Below are 17,004 nucleotides of genomic sequence, written 5' to 3'. Positions count from 1 at the left end.
GGCAAAACAACTCTTCTCTGAAGCACCAGAGAAAATAACACTAGAACATCTGGTTTCTGTTTAGACCGGAAGCCCAGAAAAGTTGCCTTCCACTTAAGTTTGTCACTTAGGATGTGCAAGCATCTATTTTTGTCTGGTTTCCAAAAGAAGTGAAGACGCTGTCACTGTGTAGCCCGCCACTCCGTTCACTCTCATTTTTCTCTTCTTAATGACTTTGGAACCCACTGGCCAACTTCCAAATCAGACAGAGAGGTAGGTGTATGAAAGATACAGACTTCTCACATGGTTCTTGAAAACAGCAGCCAAGTAGAGAATCTACTTACTGCTCTTAGTGAAGATAAGTGATGGTGCATGAACTCAGACAAAGATCAGAGAACTTTGAATAAGCGTGTAATGAATGGTGTCACTGGAGGGGGGGGGGAAGCAAGGCAAATAAAAATCTTCATTGTTTATAACTTATTTTAGAGATCAAGAGACTTACACATGATGTTACTTATGGCTGACAGGATGATCCTAAGACATCTAATAAAGGCACAAACACTGACTCAAGTTTTCCCCATAGTTAGGAGGTATAAATGTCTTTTTGCCACGTGGACTACCCACTATACAAAAAGTTTATATATAAAAATTCATTTATTCTAATTCGGCTAAAACAGAAAAGAACTACATATGCTGGAAATTAGGATTTTGGGGTTTGGAGTCACATTAGATCAATAGGTAAATGTGGCTCAAAATCAAAGGGGTTCCATCCATTTGAGTATATAACCTTGCTATATGATCTGAGGTTTGGCTTCCATTTCTTCACTCATATTAGGATTTTCTCTCTCTTTTTAATGAAAATTTCAATTTCTGGGTAAATCTGTGGGCAAGGCACCTATTTCTTTTCTCTGTTTTTGAGTCCTGTTTCCCTACACCTTTTTCTGCAGTTTTGTGCATTTAAGCATTCCTTACCTTTCTGTCCCTGCCTTTTTATTACTTCCATACATTGTTCTCTCTGTTGCTCTGCTACATTATTTATGAGACAATACACTAGACTAGGACAAAGGAAAAACAACTTTTTCTGAGGGTTTTGCTTTTATCTTTTAGTTTTTTTAAACCTGCATGGTTCTCTGACCTGACTCAGTGTTCCCAGCTGAAGGGACAGGCTGGGGGCAGCTTTACAGTAGGGAAGTAAAGAGACATTTAAGTCTACCTTACCTCTGGGTGGGATGTAGCCACAGTGTTAGAGGAGGACACTGAGCAATGTGTGCCTACACTTGTTGAATTTACTGAGAAATTCACTGTGAAATTTATCTTCTCCTATGGTGGACAATTTTAATCTGGCCTTTATTGGTACAAATGCCTCAGATTTGGAATATGTTTATACAAAAGTGAGCAAACTGTGATTGCTCAGAAGATAGTTGCAATTATTTTCTCCACTATCTATTAGTCTTTAAGCTCCTCCATATTATCTGTTTTGGTGTTCACGATTAAAAATAAAAAATGGGAGTAATGAGTAAAATTTCCTGTATGTATGGATTTCCTGTATTCTCCTGTGTATGGATAATGAATACCTGCTTTGAAGAAAGACCTCTACATTCAGATCCTGTCCCCTCTGTAAAACACTCCCCATGGCACACTATTATGTTAAACCAATAAAGAGGAAAATGGTATTCCATGCACATGTGAGCTAATAACAACTGGCATGCAGAACATAAACACCACAGTAGGTCACACTAAGACAGACTGGCAAGCTGCTGTGTTAGCTAAGTTTCCAAATGCCTGAAGATAATTGCCCCAGTATATCCATGCAAAACTTACAAAGAAAAAAATAAGATTATCCCAAGCATGAAACTAGCTGGAAAATTACTCGGCAGTGTTATTGAAAACTCATTTTACTTGCTGTGATATTTAGCTAATATGATTAGCGACATTAAGATGGAGACTTCTGCTATAGTTTGGAAATAAACTCCAACCTACCTATCACAGTGGGAAATTTATTTTGTTCTGTAACATATCAGCATTTTCTGCTTGCATGAAATCTCTTAGACATCCACCTCTGCCTCCTTAGATCACTAGTGTCAATTCAGTACTCATTCATGAGGAATATATAGTTCAGAACCTCCACACTCAGTGAGAATGGTAAGAACAGTAAGAGAAGCATTATTTCAATAATTAATTGCATGGAGCAAAGGTGAAAATCGTTTAAAAAGTGATTTACAAGAGATTTGCATGCACAAAATATTACTTTCATGCTGAGATCATTTCAGGCTTTTGCATAGGTGAAGTCTATTTTATTTATATGAGCATATAAGAAATTGAAATGCTGATGTCCGTATTTAGTAAAATTTAAAAACAGTTTTCCCTTTCTTGAAGTATTTCCTTACACTTCTGACCTCACTGACCATACCATCTTCCTGCTTAATTTGGTAATTACACCTTCCTCTTTCTTACAAAGCCTATAATAATTTCAATGTTTAAAATTAAATAATATCATGTAACTATAGCACATGGGGTCCGTGGCTGTAACAAAGACCTCATGTGATGAGGCCTTTAAAAGAAAGCACAGAACTAGAAATTAGTTTTCCCTTTCATAGTTTCTCAAGAGAACACATTGTAAGGCAGGAGATAACAGATAATACACACTTATGGGTGGACTGCAAGAGGAGATATCAAATAAGGCAGGTATGTATAGAGATCAGTCTGTCTCTGAATGAGGCATTGTCCACTTTGCTAATTTAAACACTGTAGCATCTACTAACTTGAAGATCGAGGGGTTAAAACACCTTTTTGTAAAAGTGTATTTGAAATCAACCATATAACAGGTGAAATGAATTTAGTTCACAGAATGCAGAAACTTTTCAAGACTGTTGGTATATATGCAGGAAATCTAAGGAGTGATAAGGAACAGTTCAATTAAGGCACTCAAAGACTTGAGTGGGAAAGAGGCTTCTTGTATCAAAGAATGGAGAAAATTAGTCATCTTGGCATAGAGGGAGGAAGCTACCTGGGTTAGAAAATGGGTTTAATTCTGCCTAAGTCTAACCAGTTGGAAGCCTGGGGATATGTATCAAGTCCCACTCATTGTTTTTCTCACTTACGGTTTCTAGAGATGCTCCTCTTCATCTGCAGTTTGTAGCCCAGAATTTGAGCTCTGTCTGGGAGAGAGGAACACATGGCATTTTAAAAAGGAGTGGCTCATTTGGCACTATTGTTTTTAAGAGAGCCTTAATATCTCCCTATATGCCTGTGTGTATATGCACACATATCATTTGGCATTTGGTTCTAGAGACCACAGTTCAGATCTTCTCATGCAAACCAAGAGACTCCCTGAGGTCATCCTCTCCCATGCCCTTCACAAAGCAGGCTGTGTTAGGTCAGGTTGCTGGGAGACTTGGCCAGTAAACTTTTTAGTATCTCCAAAGATGGTGGTTCAACAGCCTTTCTGGGCAGCCTGCTCAGGTGCCCAGTCATGTCCATGGTACACTTTCCCCCTCTATGTCTAAAGAGAATTTCCTCTTTTCTGAAGTGTGACCATCATTTCTCATGCCATCACTGCATGAGATCTTCAGTACTCTTCCTCTGGCAAGAGCATGGCTCTGTTATCTCTGCATCTTTATATTTGGCAGCTGCAGAGAGCAGTAAATTTTCCCCTTCACCTTCTCCTCTTAAGGCTGAACAAACCCAGTTCTTTTGGCTTCTCCTCATATGCCACATACTCATCTTGCCAGCTATCCTCTGGACTTGCTCCAGTCTTTCAAAGTCTTTCTTGCAGAGGGATGCCTCCAGCTGGAAAGTGCAAATGCAGCCTCACAAGTGCCAAATAAAGTGGAATAACCACTTTTGATCTGCTGGCTACAATTAACTATTGTGCACAGTGGCACTGCTTCAACAGCCTTGATTTGAAACTATACTTATTTTGAATAATCTGTATCCTGGTGTTTATAGCATTCTCTGGGGGACATGATAGTTGTGGGTTTGCATTGATTCAATAAGGAAGTCATCTGAAGCTCTTTTCTACATCCTGACTGAACATTACAATCATTAGGTTTTATATTAAAGGGTAGCAGTACACTTGGTGTCGTTCCTGCTGATGACTGTGGATGCTAGGTATGCTCCGAGAATTCTTATTGTGTCATGATGTCAAAATAGGTGGAAAAGCATCTGTTATATTTCTACTGATCTGGTTTAGGTAAAGGAAATGTATTTTTTGGCTTAGTACTGCAAAAGCGGAGATACCTCTGTGCATTCCGGACGACTACAAAAGCCCGTGGATTTACCAAAGGAGTCTAAGTGGCTCCAGGATTGGGCAGGATCTTAAAAATATTTTCAGAATAATATGTCTTTGTCATGTATGCCGAAATTCTGCTTAAATCTTTTCCTTGAGCTACCTCTGGTTGCTTACATCTTGCACTGCCCTCAGGGATACCTCAAAACACAGCTCATACACACACACAAGCTTCCCCCCAAACAGGGCAAGAGTCTGAAGACTGACTCTATCAAATAGTCAATACATGCAAAAGGACAAGTATGAGAAACACAGTATTTGATGTGCCTTAAGGCTTCCCAACATCTTAGGTCACTAGACAGCATCTTTCCAGCGCTTCTTGATATTAAGCTCACCATCAATTTTTTTAATATATTGAGCCCTCCCCTCAGCCTATTTCTGACTGGGTCTCTCCTTTCCACATAGAGCAGATGTACTCGTGCCTACTGAAGCAATGTGCTGTTGCCAGTGAGTTGCAGGAGAAAAAAATGGATCTAACCTCCATCTTAATACTCCCAATTTTGCAATCCCCTTCCTTCAAAGCAGGGATGGTCCTATGCTGACACATGCAGAGCCCAAGGCAGGGTTAAAAGTGATGGCAGTGGTGCCTTGGGCACATGTTGCTGTGGCTGGGAAACCTGCTGAGCCTTGGCAAGCTGGACCATTGACAGAACAGATGCTTAGAGGGCCAGTTGTGCCAAGGGCTCTGAGCTACTTAGGCTGGCCACACCACTGTGCCATTTAATGTGAGGTCAAACAACCTCGTTCAGAATGGACCAGGATTTTACGAGTTCCACAGTCTTGCTCTCAGTCAAACTCTCTCATGGGTATGGTTGATTTTCCTTTGGAATAAACCAGGTTTGAATTCAGTCACATATTTTTTATTTACCTAAGACTTTATCAATGTTATCAGCTTCAAACTAATGCATGTTTTTGTATGAAACTGCATACAATTTAGTCCTTTATCTCTGTTCTAAGGAAAGTACTGACTAAACAGAAACACTGGACAACAGTACATGAGACTCCATTTGCTTATTTGTTGCATTTGTATGTTACTGTCTGGGAAGATTTGAAGGGTGGACTTCCTCTTATCCCTCTGCTTCAACTACAGGCAGGAAAGTGCTTCAGCAGTAAGTCACGTTTCTCTTGTTTACTCTCATCAAGACCTTTGTGTTGCGTAATTCTTTTGTTTTCCACTGTTGTAATCTCTGATGCACATGGATCCCGGACAATGTAGATGACCCGTGTGGGATGCATGAGGTTCCCTGTCAAGATATTGTTGTTCCTCACTGGCTGGAATCCAGGTTTAGTACTAAGCTGAAAAAAAAAGAAAAAAAAAGAACAATGGAGATAAATTTAGATGCTGTTGGGAAAAAGAATCTAGGACACTGTCCATCCCAGCCCTTTGAAGCAACACCCACAAAGCAGTTTCCGGACTTTTTCAGGGATTCCCAGATTTTCACAGCAACTTATGCAACCAGAGCTGACACCACCTGACTAGCATTTGGCTAACCCTTTGCAAACTCCTTCCAAATGCAAGCTAAGAAGCAGAGCTTGGTGTCCTAAGTTAGAGCCTGACTGCGTGCACATTGAGCACAACTGGAAACAGCTGCAGCATGGATGCTGGTACAGAGGTACCAAGGCAAATCCGCTGCACTGCTTTCCTGAAGGCCATTACCAGCTGTGCTCTGCATGCAACAGTGACCTAGGCCTGATTTTAATTTTGCTAGACAAGCACCTACACTAAGACTGAAATTCCGTCTACTAGATCATCTAAAATACTTAGTCACTGACTTTGTACACCTATTTATTATTTTGATTAAAAATTTAGTTACATGACTGTATTTCAAGGGCCCAATGGAGGTATTACTAGCTAAACTGATCACTTATTCCAACTCTATAATATTGTCGTTTCTATGTAGATGTGATGTTTAATTGTTTAAAAGGAGTAGGACATGGTATGTGCCCTAAGCAAGTTCCTTAAGTCAAATTCTGGGGTCTGGGGAAGGCTTTGCCCCTTCTACACCTTGGGGTCTGCTTTTTTCTTGAATGGCTTCTTTTTCTTTCCCTATGTTTTGAAGATTCACATTCAATTATTGATGAAATGTTTTTCAGTGTGATTTGCATTTACACAGCAGTTTGTATCCAAAAGAATGCCATGTCAATTTTGATCTTGTGACCGGGGTAGCCCAATGTAATGTTTACCAGTGCAGTGCAAGAACTTTCATTTCATTTTTAAAGTTGAAAAATGTTGCAAAATGTTGCTTTGGGTCACATCTTGTAAATTTTTGTCTCATTAGTTAAGTTGCTTTTTGCTAAAATAAAATAATTTTCTACAAGATAAAATAGCTTTCACTTTAATGTCATGCAATTGAAATATTTATGTTTTAAATTTCGAATTATATTTTGGTAAAAAGGTTTTTTTGAGATTTTTGAAGTGAAATCACTATGTTTCATGTAAAATAAACCAAATACAGCTACAACTTATTTTATTTTTCATTTCATCACAAGCATATAAAAATGAATTATAAGTAGGTCATAAATGTTCTTTCTGATTTAACCAGATATAACAAAAAACACCCTACAAACCTACTCTCTCCAGTCCAGTCATAATTTGTTTGTTAATACACACTTTCTCTATGGGCAAAAGCTTTGAATTTGCATGATAGGATTTAATTTTGCGGGTTTGAAGGCAGGTCATGTTTTTCTATCTCTCTCATTATGATGTCAAACCATATCACAAAACTTTTTTCCATCATTTAATGTAAAGATATCGGGGTGGAGAGTTAAAGTGAGGAGTTTGAATGGCATTGGACTTGGAAAATGAGCAAATAATCAGAAGGATTTTAGCTGGAGTTCCAAGCTGGAAAGTTTGTATTTCAGCATACACCAGTCTTCAAGGATTTCAACAGTACCATGAGACTCTCAAAATTATTTGATACATAATTTGGTGAAATTTGAAAGCTTTTCCTGTGCAGATGTTTTGGTTATCTGACTATAATAACTCTTTGACCTTAACCTAAGTAAATAGGTATTGTATGTTTCTAATCAGTGTGTGCTTATGTTGTTTCCATTTTATTTTTAACTTGAATGCTGTCATTTAATAAAAATCTATGCCTTTAAAAGTACCAAACTTTATTAATCCACTTAAAGGCTTAACTGTCTATAAAAATTTACTATGTAAATTGGACTTCTTCCCTTTTCAGTCATCACAGCCAAGCACATAAAGCTTGGGGAAATTTATGCATTTTGACCATCTCTAAATTGTTAGAGGCCAAACCAATTTAAATAGCAATCAGTGACCAAGAACACCCTTTGCTCTCTGAAGGTTTGTTTTTTTTTCCTTGGTATTCTAATTATTTAATTCAAGCTTGTTAGGTTCAGCTCTGCTGGATTCTTTGCAGTCTGAATTCATTCTGCCTTGTTTAATTTGCCTTTTTTCCTTTGCCATTAGATTGCTAGCTCTCAAGATGAGAATAGAGAACTAAATCACCACTGCATAACATGAACAGAAGCTGTTTCTGAAACTGTTAAAAAAGATAGGATGATCCTTTGGATTTGACACTTGGGACAGAATTTTTGTGCCTTTTTAATTGCTTTCCAGACTGGGATCGTTATCCTTAAGATTTCCCACTTGTAAGACTGAACCCCTCCCATTTTATAAAGTATTTAGAGGTTTTAAAAAACCCTGAACTAACATATGAAGTTTCATTACGTTAATTTTTCACTGACCTCAGTGGAGTCAGAGTTTGTCTCTGAGATATCTGGAGGTGATCACAATAGAAATGGAAGGAACTCACCACAGATCTGAAGCTTATTTTCAGAAGTGGCACCTCAGAGTGTGCTGGAGGGACAAACATAATATTCTCAAAATCTGTAACAAACTCAGTTCACTGAAAGGCAGCATTTCCCCCAAGCTTTTAATAGTCTTCCACTTTAGAAATTGCACAGGTTTAAACCCTCCCCATCACGTGCATTCTGTTGGAAACGTTGACAGAGGCATTTAACTCTGGTGTGGCTTTTACTATCAATTATTACATCCCTTGTGTAAGATCTGGTCTCTGAAGTCATCACTGGGAAGAGGTAGAAAAAAATCTAATAGTGGGCAGATTTTTTATGTCTGTGTCACTCAGATTTATGATATTACAGCTTCTATATGCAAAGGATGCATCTTTTATGGCAAGATAGCTCTTCTAATGTCTTGAAGTGTCCTGAACTCATTACAGCTTTTGACTTGTTCCAGCCTTCAGATTAAAATGGTTCAGGTTACATCATTTTAAACTGCACAAAGGGTCAAGAGACCGTATCATTTCAATGAGGCCACAGTTCATTTGCTTTGGCTCAGGAAAGCCAGAGGATGAAATACATATTAATAGTCACAGTTTGAAAGAAGGATTGCAGCATTGGTATTACAATGAAGTGAAACATTTCATACATGATGCAGCAAAACAGTCACTGGATTTTTGCCAGTTTGAAGGAGATGGAGAGGAAGAGAGAATGTAAAAAAAAAAAAAAATGCACCTGGTGCCTAATTTTTTTAAAAGTTTTCATTAAGGGGAAAAGCAATATTTTCTTTTTGCTTCATGGAGTTGAAATCAGTCCATTAAGAGGGTGGGAGAAAAGATTAATCGATAAATTCAGCATACTGACTCCTTCATATAGTTAATGTGCTCCATCTTACCTAGGTGATGAGGTGCATTTGCACTGACAATGAGTGGAGAGGGAGGAAGAGAGGTTAAATATGTGGTATGGAGAACAAAGTTAATGAAAGTATATTACAGGATTTTACAAAAAACATATATTACTGTTCATTTAATATAGTCCTTGGGACAAATACATCCCTGGTGTAATCTCATTAAGCTAATGAGATCAAATCAGCAGTAAATTTGGCTCTCGTACTTGAAAATGGTGGTGGTATCATAATTTTCTTCCCTGCTTAGAATGTGACTAAGCATTGTAAGCGTCAGAAAAAAGAGTATTTTTAAGGGTGAGGGAGACCAGTGAGATAGGGAGGATGCAAAGTAGAATATTGAGCTGCTTAATTTTTAGCTCTCATTGTCCTTGTCCAAATAATTATTTAAAGTTTTGAGCTTTGCACTTCTGTATGCAAAGGAACTGTTGCCATCTGAAATCCAGAATCTTAAAGATGTAAGGCACCTACCTCTCTCTAAACAGTGCTGAGGTTCACCTTTAGCCATGACAGACACCTTCAAAGCAATCCTCAGTTTCCTTGATCTTAATTGAGCTTTAGTGCCTTGTCACCATGTGGGTGTCTAAGATGCGCACAGCTTGGATGGTGTCTCAGGTAGCCACTGTGACTGCTGACCATCCCAGAGTAACTTTCCTAACTGAAACAAAAATATCACATCCTCTAAAATATGGGTTCTCAAATGCAACATTCATCTACTTATATCTCCTATGAATGTGGTGCATAAAATACACACAGCATACTCTTCCTCTGTTGGTTTCTGGGTTTTGTCCTTGACAGTGGCATGTTCAGCAGTAACAAGCTGTGTCCAAGTCCTTTGTTTGATGGCAGGACTTCAAACTGAATGTTGTGAGAGCGCCAGCCATTAAGATGTTGGATTTTTATTTCATGTAATTGATGAGGCAATTGTTGCAGCAGTTGTTGGAGCTGAGACTTGCACCAGTATCTTGAGTATGTGTCTTAAGAGCTGGGGGACAGCAGCTCCTTCCATCTGTGGTCTAATGAGCAAAACAAATTCCTCTAACTGGAAGAATGGCATGGACCAGTAACATAATATTCAGTGACAAACTGCTAAAGGTAATCTCTATTATAACGTGAGTTCAGATTACTGCCTCTGTGAAGTTACAAGAGAGATTAGATTCAAGTCTCTTAAAGCACAGGTGAATGACCCGAGGAAGGATCTACTTGATGGCTTCTCTGTCTTTCAGTGGCTTCTCACTGACACAGAAAACTAGACAAAAATGCCCTTAGAGTAAATTCATGGCTGACAATCTGTCTCACTGCAGAGAAACATCAGCCCTGTGCTTCACATGGATCAAGTCAGTGTGACAGGAGCATCAGCACTGATTTTCATTATTACTCTGTAAAATTGTGCATAGTCCTGCTTAGCTAGTTTTTGAGGTACCTGACTATCTGCATGTTTAAGGGTAAAGAGAATATGGCTGAAGTGTAGCAATTCTCTGATTATTCCTGTTTGCTAGAACCAAGAGGCAATCCAGAGATTTCTACGAGTTATGCTAGTAAATCAAATCTAGCTCTGGGGTGAGCTCAGTAAGATTCCATATAAAATAAATTACACTTCTGTGAAATTTATCCTAAAACTTGCACAGTAATAATTCTTCACTGTTTTTTAATTACCCTACATTGCTCCTTTTTTTCTCAATACACCTTTTAATGGTTTAAAAATCCCTGCAGGGTTTGGTGGTTTTTTTCTCCCTAATATTTCCCCTTAAATATTTACAGGAATATTCCAGCTCAGATATAATAACATTATTTTCTTCCTTTCTACCTTCTTGTTCTACTCCAGCAGTCTCACAATGAGCTTGTTCTCAGAATGCACACCCAGCTGCACTTTCCTTTTATTACTTATGACAATCTTCAGAGTGCGCAGGAGAATTTTTTTTTTTAGCTAAACCCTATTCTTCATTTGTCATGACAATGAAAGAATGCTCAAGACCTTAATAATCTTATGTAATTTCATTTTTGCTATTAATAATAGTTCAGACACATTATCTCCTCCTTCTACCCTTCCCTCACTAAGGTGATTTTGAGTTTTTCAATAAGATATGTAAAAAGGTAATGATTTTGATTGTTTTACTTGTTATTATAATGATATGCTGTTAATTTCTATTTCACTCTAGTGCCTCTGCTGTTGTAGTGAAGGAGGTTATGTTATATATTTGTATCTATATCTATCTCTCATTCTTATGTTCAGCTGGATTTTGGTCTTGAGCAAAGCTGATTGAACGTCTAATGTCTATTCCTTGGCAAATGCTGAGATTTAATTTAATTTTATTAATAATTCCAAAATTGACTGAAGTTTTTACCAAATAATTGGAGACTGATGGATATGCTCTACCTAGGGATCATTGTAATATTGTGCTCTGATTCAGACCTGTAATTTTTTTATTCCACATTTGACTAAAAAACTTTAGAAATTAAATGCAGTTCTGGGATTATCAATATTTTCTATCAGAATTTTTAAAACAAAACAGTCTCTTCACCAGGGCATTTCCTCAGTTTTTTTTCCCCATAGAAAACAATGTTTTCTAATGTAAGAACATAATTATTGGAAGCTTCTTACTCTACAACAGACCTGGTAAGTCTTATAAGGTGTAGAATTCAGCTGAAATCAAAGAGGATCCTAATCCATTCAGGAAGAACCTTGGCCCCAGGGAAGACTGGGTGGGGCAAGAGCAAGGAAACCCTGGTGCTCCTCTGCAGGCAGGAAGGCTCCTGCCTGGACCCAAGTGCTATCCCACCCTCTCTTCCCTCCTGATCACTATATCAGGTTTAAGGTACTTAAGTAAAAGAAACAAACAAACAGAAGAAGAGGTAAAAGGGCATTCTTGGAGCTCAGATAGTGATGAGAAGGGGAAAAGCACGTTATCACGATCCTGAGGGAGATATGTGGTTACCCAAAGGTGGAGGTAAACAAAAAGCCTGAGTGAAATTTGTCTCTCTTTGAAATGTGTTTCTTCCTTTTTTTTTTTTTTTCTTTTGACATGGGGGGCCAGGGAGTTAATAGCATGGGAATGCTTTATTTTGTGTTACTGAATTCAGCAGCCTTTGTTGGTTTAATTTCTTCACATAATAGATGCTCCATTTTAAAAGCTTTAACATCTACAAGGCTCTCAATGTAGATGAATTAACGCTGCCATCACTCCAAGCACATCACTTTTATATCTTGTCAGAGGGTTACAGTTATTAACAGCAGCATTTAAAATTCACTTTCTTCTTTGAAGAAAGCCCCAACTATAAGATAGAACAAATTACAAGTAGTATGTATAGTGCAGCAGTGCTAAAACTGCTGTCAGCATCCCAACGTGGCCATATGTCTGACATAAAGTACACAAAAGAAAGTGTTGAGGATTGGAGCACAGGCTAATGATAAGTAGGCCGGTTAAACAATAAGGCTCTCAAGTGAGCAATATACATTCTGTTCTGTTTTTCTTACTTCGTGCTGCTTTAAATCAAAGTCCGCAGGTCTGCTATTGCTGGGAGGTTGGACATGTTGTCTGCCAGTAAATAGGCCATCTGCCAAGAAACTAGAGCTCACTCTTGGTAAAGGAAGAACATTGTTCACTAAAATAGTTTGTCTTTTGATGCCAAAGGAAATCAAATTGTAATCAAGGGCTGAGAACGGACTGAAGTCATAAAGGCTGGCTTGCCTCAGACTTTGGCAGCCTCGCTTGTTCCCAGGCATATTAAATATAATTTACGTTTGCAGAGGGGAGAGGCTTTATTGCACTGGAAATTTGTTTTAAATAATGCTTAAGTGAAACACTGTCAGAGGCAGCCAGGGATACACTTCTACTGTCATTTAGACTGCTGAAAATCCAGAATATGTTCATGGCCTTCACTAGATTTGTTCTGAACTTGCATCTGTGTAAATGGGTATTTTTGGTCAATGTTGATGAAACAATCACATTTCCTAGGTTCTGGTCACCCATGCTGAGTGGAAAGTTCATGATGAAAGGCTTACCTCAGTTAAAGAAAATATTTATATGCTTTTCTTCTGCTTTATCATGCATGTGAAAATTCAGATTAACTATAAATAACAATATCTGGATGAAAATTAATGAATACATATAGGACAGTTGAATCAATTCTGTCCTTGATCTGCAATGTATGGAGTGAAATAAATTTTACTGATAAATCCTGTGCAAAAAAGTTGAAGTTTAAAATATGTACTTTATGGTTTCAGAAAGTAACTTTAGGAACACTTCAAAATAAAAGAGAAATCTGGTTTTTATTTTTCTAAATGAAATTTGTCTTTTGGAACAGTAAAACTAGCTTTTATTTCACCACAGATTTAAAAACTAATTTAAAAATAGCCTCTCCCAAGAAGTGATAATTCTACATTTCAGCATCTTGTTCATAAGTAGCCAGCTAAGGGAAAATGTTGTTTTAATTCTTTGCACACTTTTGGATGAGATATTTTTCTTCTAACCTGACACCATAATGTAGGTTACATCTGAAATTTGTTTTACAGATTCGTACTGAGTCAAAGCAATGGAATCTGCCAACTAAAATGTAAAAAGTCTTTTATGAAGATCTCATTCACAATCACATTCACTCCTTTGTTTTGCAGCTTTGTCACATTGCACATAGCATTTGTAAGCAAAAGAGTTTTAGTTGCATATGTACTATGCAAAGGGAAACCTGGCCCTAGGGAAATCATAATTAAACTACCAAAGAAATGGTTGAGTAGATGCTTCTTTAAAATGTAGGGTTGCCTTTTTTTTTTTTTCCTGTTTCAATCTTTCTCCTGGCAATACTATTGAAACAGCACACTTCCTCCTTAGAATGGAAATATTTAGATAATTTTGAACAGCTCACCTCTCTTCAAGCAACACTTGACATTTGAAGCAATTTAAGGTTAATTCAGTCAAAAGACTGGGACAGATTTTAGAACTCAACAACCAATTTGGAGGTCTAACACTATGTCTTGGCTATTGAGGGACTGAACAGGCGTCTGTCTGCTATGTTTCTTAAAGCTCTGCCTCTGTCTGTGTATGTATTTACCTAAGCTTTGATGATGCCTAACATATAAACCACTAGCTTAATGCCCAAACTCTGTCACCTCAGAGTAACCTATAGACTCATGACTAAGCTTTATCTCGAGGCTCCTTTGAAAATGTGTGTTGTTCATGTCTTCTGTATAAGAGACCTAATTTAATTTGACTCAGGGCAGTGGGGCTTAATAAGAGGAAAGATGTTTAAGAGGTGTGATCTGCATTTCTCACCATTGCCTGAGTCCGTGTGTGAGTCTAACCCAATGCACTTTGAAATAACTTGGTGGAAATTTAAACAAAACTTTCTTTTCCTGACGATGGGACCCTCCCTTTTCCAGAGAAAGAAGTGCTAAAATTTAAATGCCTTATTTTCTGAAGAAAATTACATAGATTGTATTATTGATATTCAATCATTTTAAGGCAAAATATCAGGGGTTTTTCAGTGAAGAAATGAGAATAAATTACTGCAGAAGTTCTGGAAGTACCCTTACTTATGATATCAATGGTTATTCCAATGGGAAAATGACAGGGTAAAAGTTTTTTACCTTGCAGAATAAAAATAGCAGGACTATCAGCTGTAACCCATGGCAGCCCTTTTTACCAGCTGCAGTGCACTTTTGGAAGATATGCAGTGGGGGCCAAGAAACTACAAAAGACAGAAGGATGGCTGAAGAGGTGCATGCTATGACACTCAGACATGAACTAAGCTTCATGGCACTTTTGGCGGCCACAGGCATTCCCGAGGACTTGACAAATTGGTGGATGCTTTAGTCTAGTTCATGTCACTGACCAATATCACGTGACACCTGAGCATGGGCTTCTGAGACTAATTAAAACAGGGCATTGCTACAAAATACAATCAGACTAGGAAGTCATTCCAAGAAGTAACTGAATAGACCTCAGTACATGAGTTCCCTTAAGTACATGCAGAGATTACGGTGCTATGTGAGCTTGCACCTGTGGTTCCTGTGGAGATTTGCAGCTCAGATTCTCTCTGAAGTCATAGAGATGCACTGAGACAGCCCTGTGCTCTCTGAAGAAGTCCTCATAAGGAACCTTCCACAAAATTGCTTCAGCATTCAAGCCTGCCTTCAATATTCCCTCCTCTAGCACAACACAATCCTGTATCATAGTTCTCAAGTGTTGTCTAAGTTTCTGTTGCTTTTCTTTTCCTTGCCTTTCAGTCAATGTGATACAGTATATTCAAATGTTAACAGGACCATTTGTGTATTTCTTTAAATAGGAATAGACTGCTTTAAAAGTTTCTACTTTTATATATAGATAGGTGCATAGAGATATTTATTCTTTGGTTATATTTTCTCTTTTCCCTTTGTATTGTCTTGTAAACATGTCATGAACATGATCCTTCATTTTTGAAAACAATAGAAGCTGGATGCTTAATTCAGGGAAAGCAAATGAAAGACTCATCTCTATTGTTGCAGTTTTCTTAAAAAAAAAAGTTTATGCTTTCAAAAATATTCTTTGAAATACACATACTGCAAACAAAAGAGGAGCAGAAAGACATATTTCTATGCCCAAACTATCCCATCCACTCATAACCAGGGTAACACTAAAATACTGGCAGACAGATATAAAAGACAGCTCAGCTGAGTGTGAAAACAAAAGGTGCAAGAGGTTTGAAGCTCGCAGCCTGATGCTCCCACCATCTCACCATTATCTTGTTTGTAGATGCTCACTGGTAAATCAACCAGCAATTTGTTTGGGAACTGAATTTCTTACAATGTTCCTGCAGCAGGAAATTAGTCCTACTGCTGCTGAAGAGACTGGGCAGACTATTTCTATCACATTACACTCTTCTGTTGGACTTTCCTTTTTTCTTCTCAAAAGACACAAAGCCAGTCAGCTCAAAGTTAACAGCTGTTGGAATTGCTATATGCTTTTTAGAGGAGATGTGAAAATAAATGTGTGCCAGAATTTTGGTTGAGATTGCAATGAACTCATTTTGACAAAGAGATCCTCCCCCTAAACTTATTTCACAGGCTAAGAGTTGGCAATATGGGAAAAAGAGAGCTGATGGGGGTAGAATTACTAGCCTGTCACCTTAACAAAGGACTTTTGGAAACGTATTGACTCCTTGGGAAAGGGATTACCCTTCATGAGGTTTAGTGTCAGATAAAGTACAAAAAACAGTTAAACAGAAAAGTCCGTAAACAATATTTTAAGATTTGCAATAGTCATATTAATTATTCTGTATTTCTAAATCAATCATCATTCCTAAGTGAAGAAACTTTCTAAGCAATCAGACAACCAGGTGACACAGGCCCTGTAGTCATCTCTCTAATTAAAACCATCCAAAGTTCGTGTGTGAATATATTGGTGTAGATGGGCATATATCTGTATTGTATCTAAAATTAAACACCTCTCTCTATAAATACCAAGTATAATTTCAAATATTTTTGCTTAATTAAAATAACATTCGGACTAAACAAATGTCTGCTACTTCTGCTACAGGAGCAAACACTTTCTTTCCTTGTGTTTGTCTGAGTTGGAATTAAGTGAAATACAGCATCTCGAATAGCCTGCACTGCAAGTAGCCAGTTCATACAACCTGTGGAAACCATAAGCAGGCAAATTTTGGTTTTCATCTACTGAAAATCCAATGCCATGAAACACTGAAAAAGGAACAGCCTTACCATTCCATAATACAGGAAGCAGTCATCTTGATCACTGATGCAAATAACGCATGATTTCAGCCAAAGTAAATTTAAGAAAACAAATAAGCAACTCAAGTTTAAAATCCTCACTCCAGATCAGGTGCTCATTCAAGGAATGTCAGAAATCATGTCAGACAAAGCATAAAAAATTCAGGAGACTAATTTTGGAACATGCTGTCAAAAGCAAATATGAAAGACTATTCAAAGGCAAACACATCTGTTCACTTTGATGCATTATAATACTGGCTATTCAAGTTCTTGTTCAGGCTCAATGGCCCTTGATGCCATGATGATTTTTTGCCTTTTCTTTTATACCCCTTTTATATACCTTCTTATAATTTTTTGTATTCTTAGTAT

The sequence above is a fragment of the Corvus kubaryi genome, unplaced genomic scaffold (genome assembly GCF_017639235.1).
Source record: "Corvus kubaryi isolate FWS band 111438036 unplaced genomic scaffold, C.kubaryi_AGA036_p1.0 65381, whole genome shotgun sequence".
Lineage (NCBI taxonomy): Eukaryota > Metazoa > Chordata > Aves > Passeriformes > Corvidae > Corvus > Corvus kubaryi.
This window is presented reverse-complemented; position numbering follows the sequence as displayed.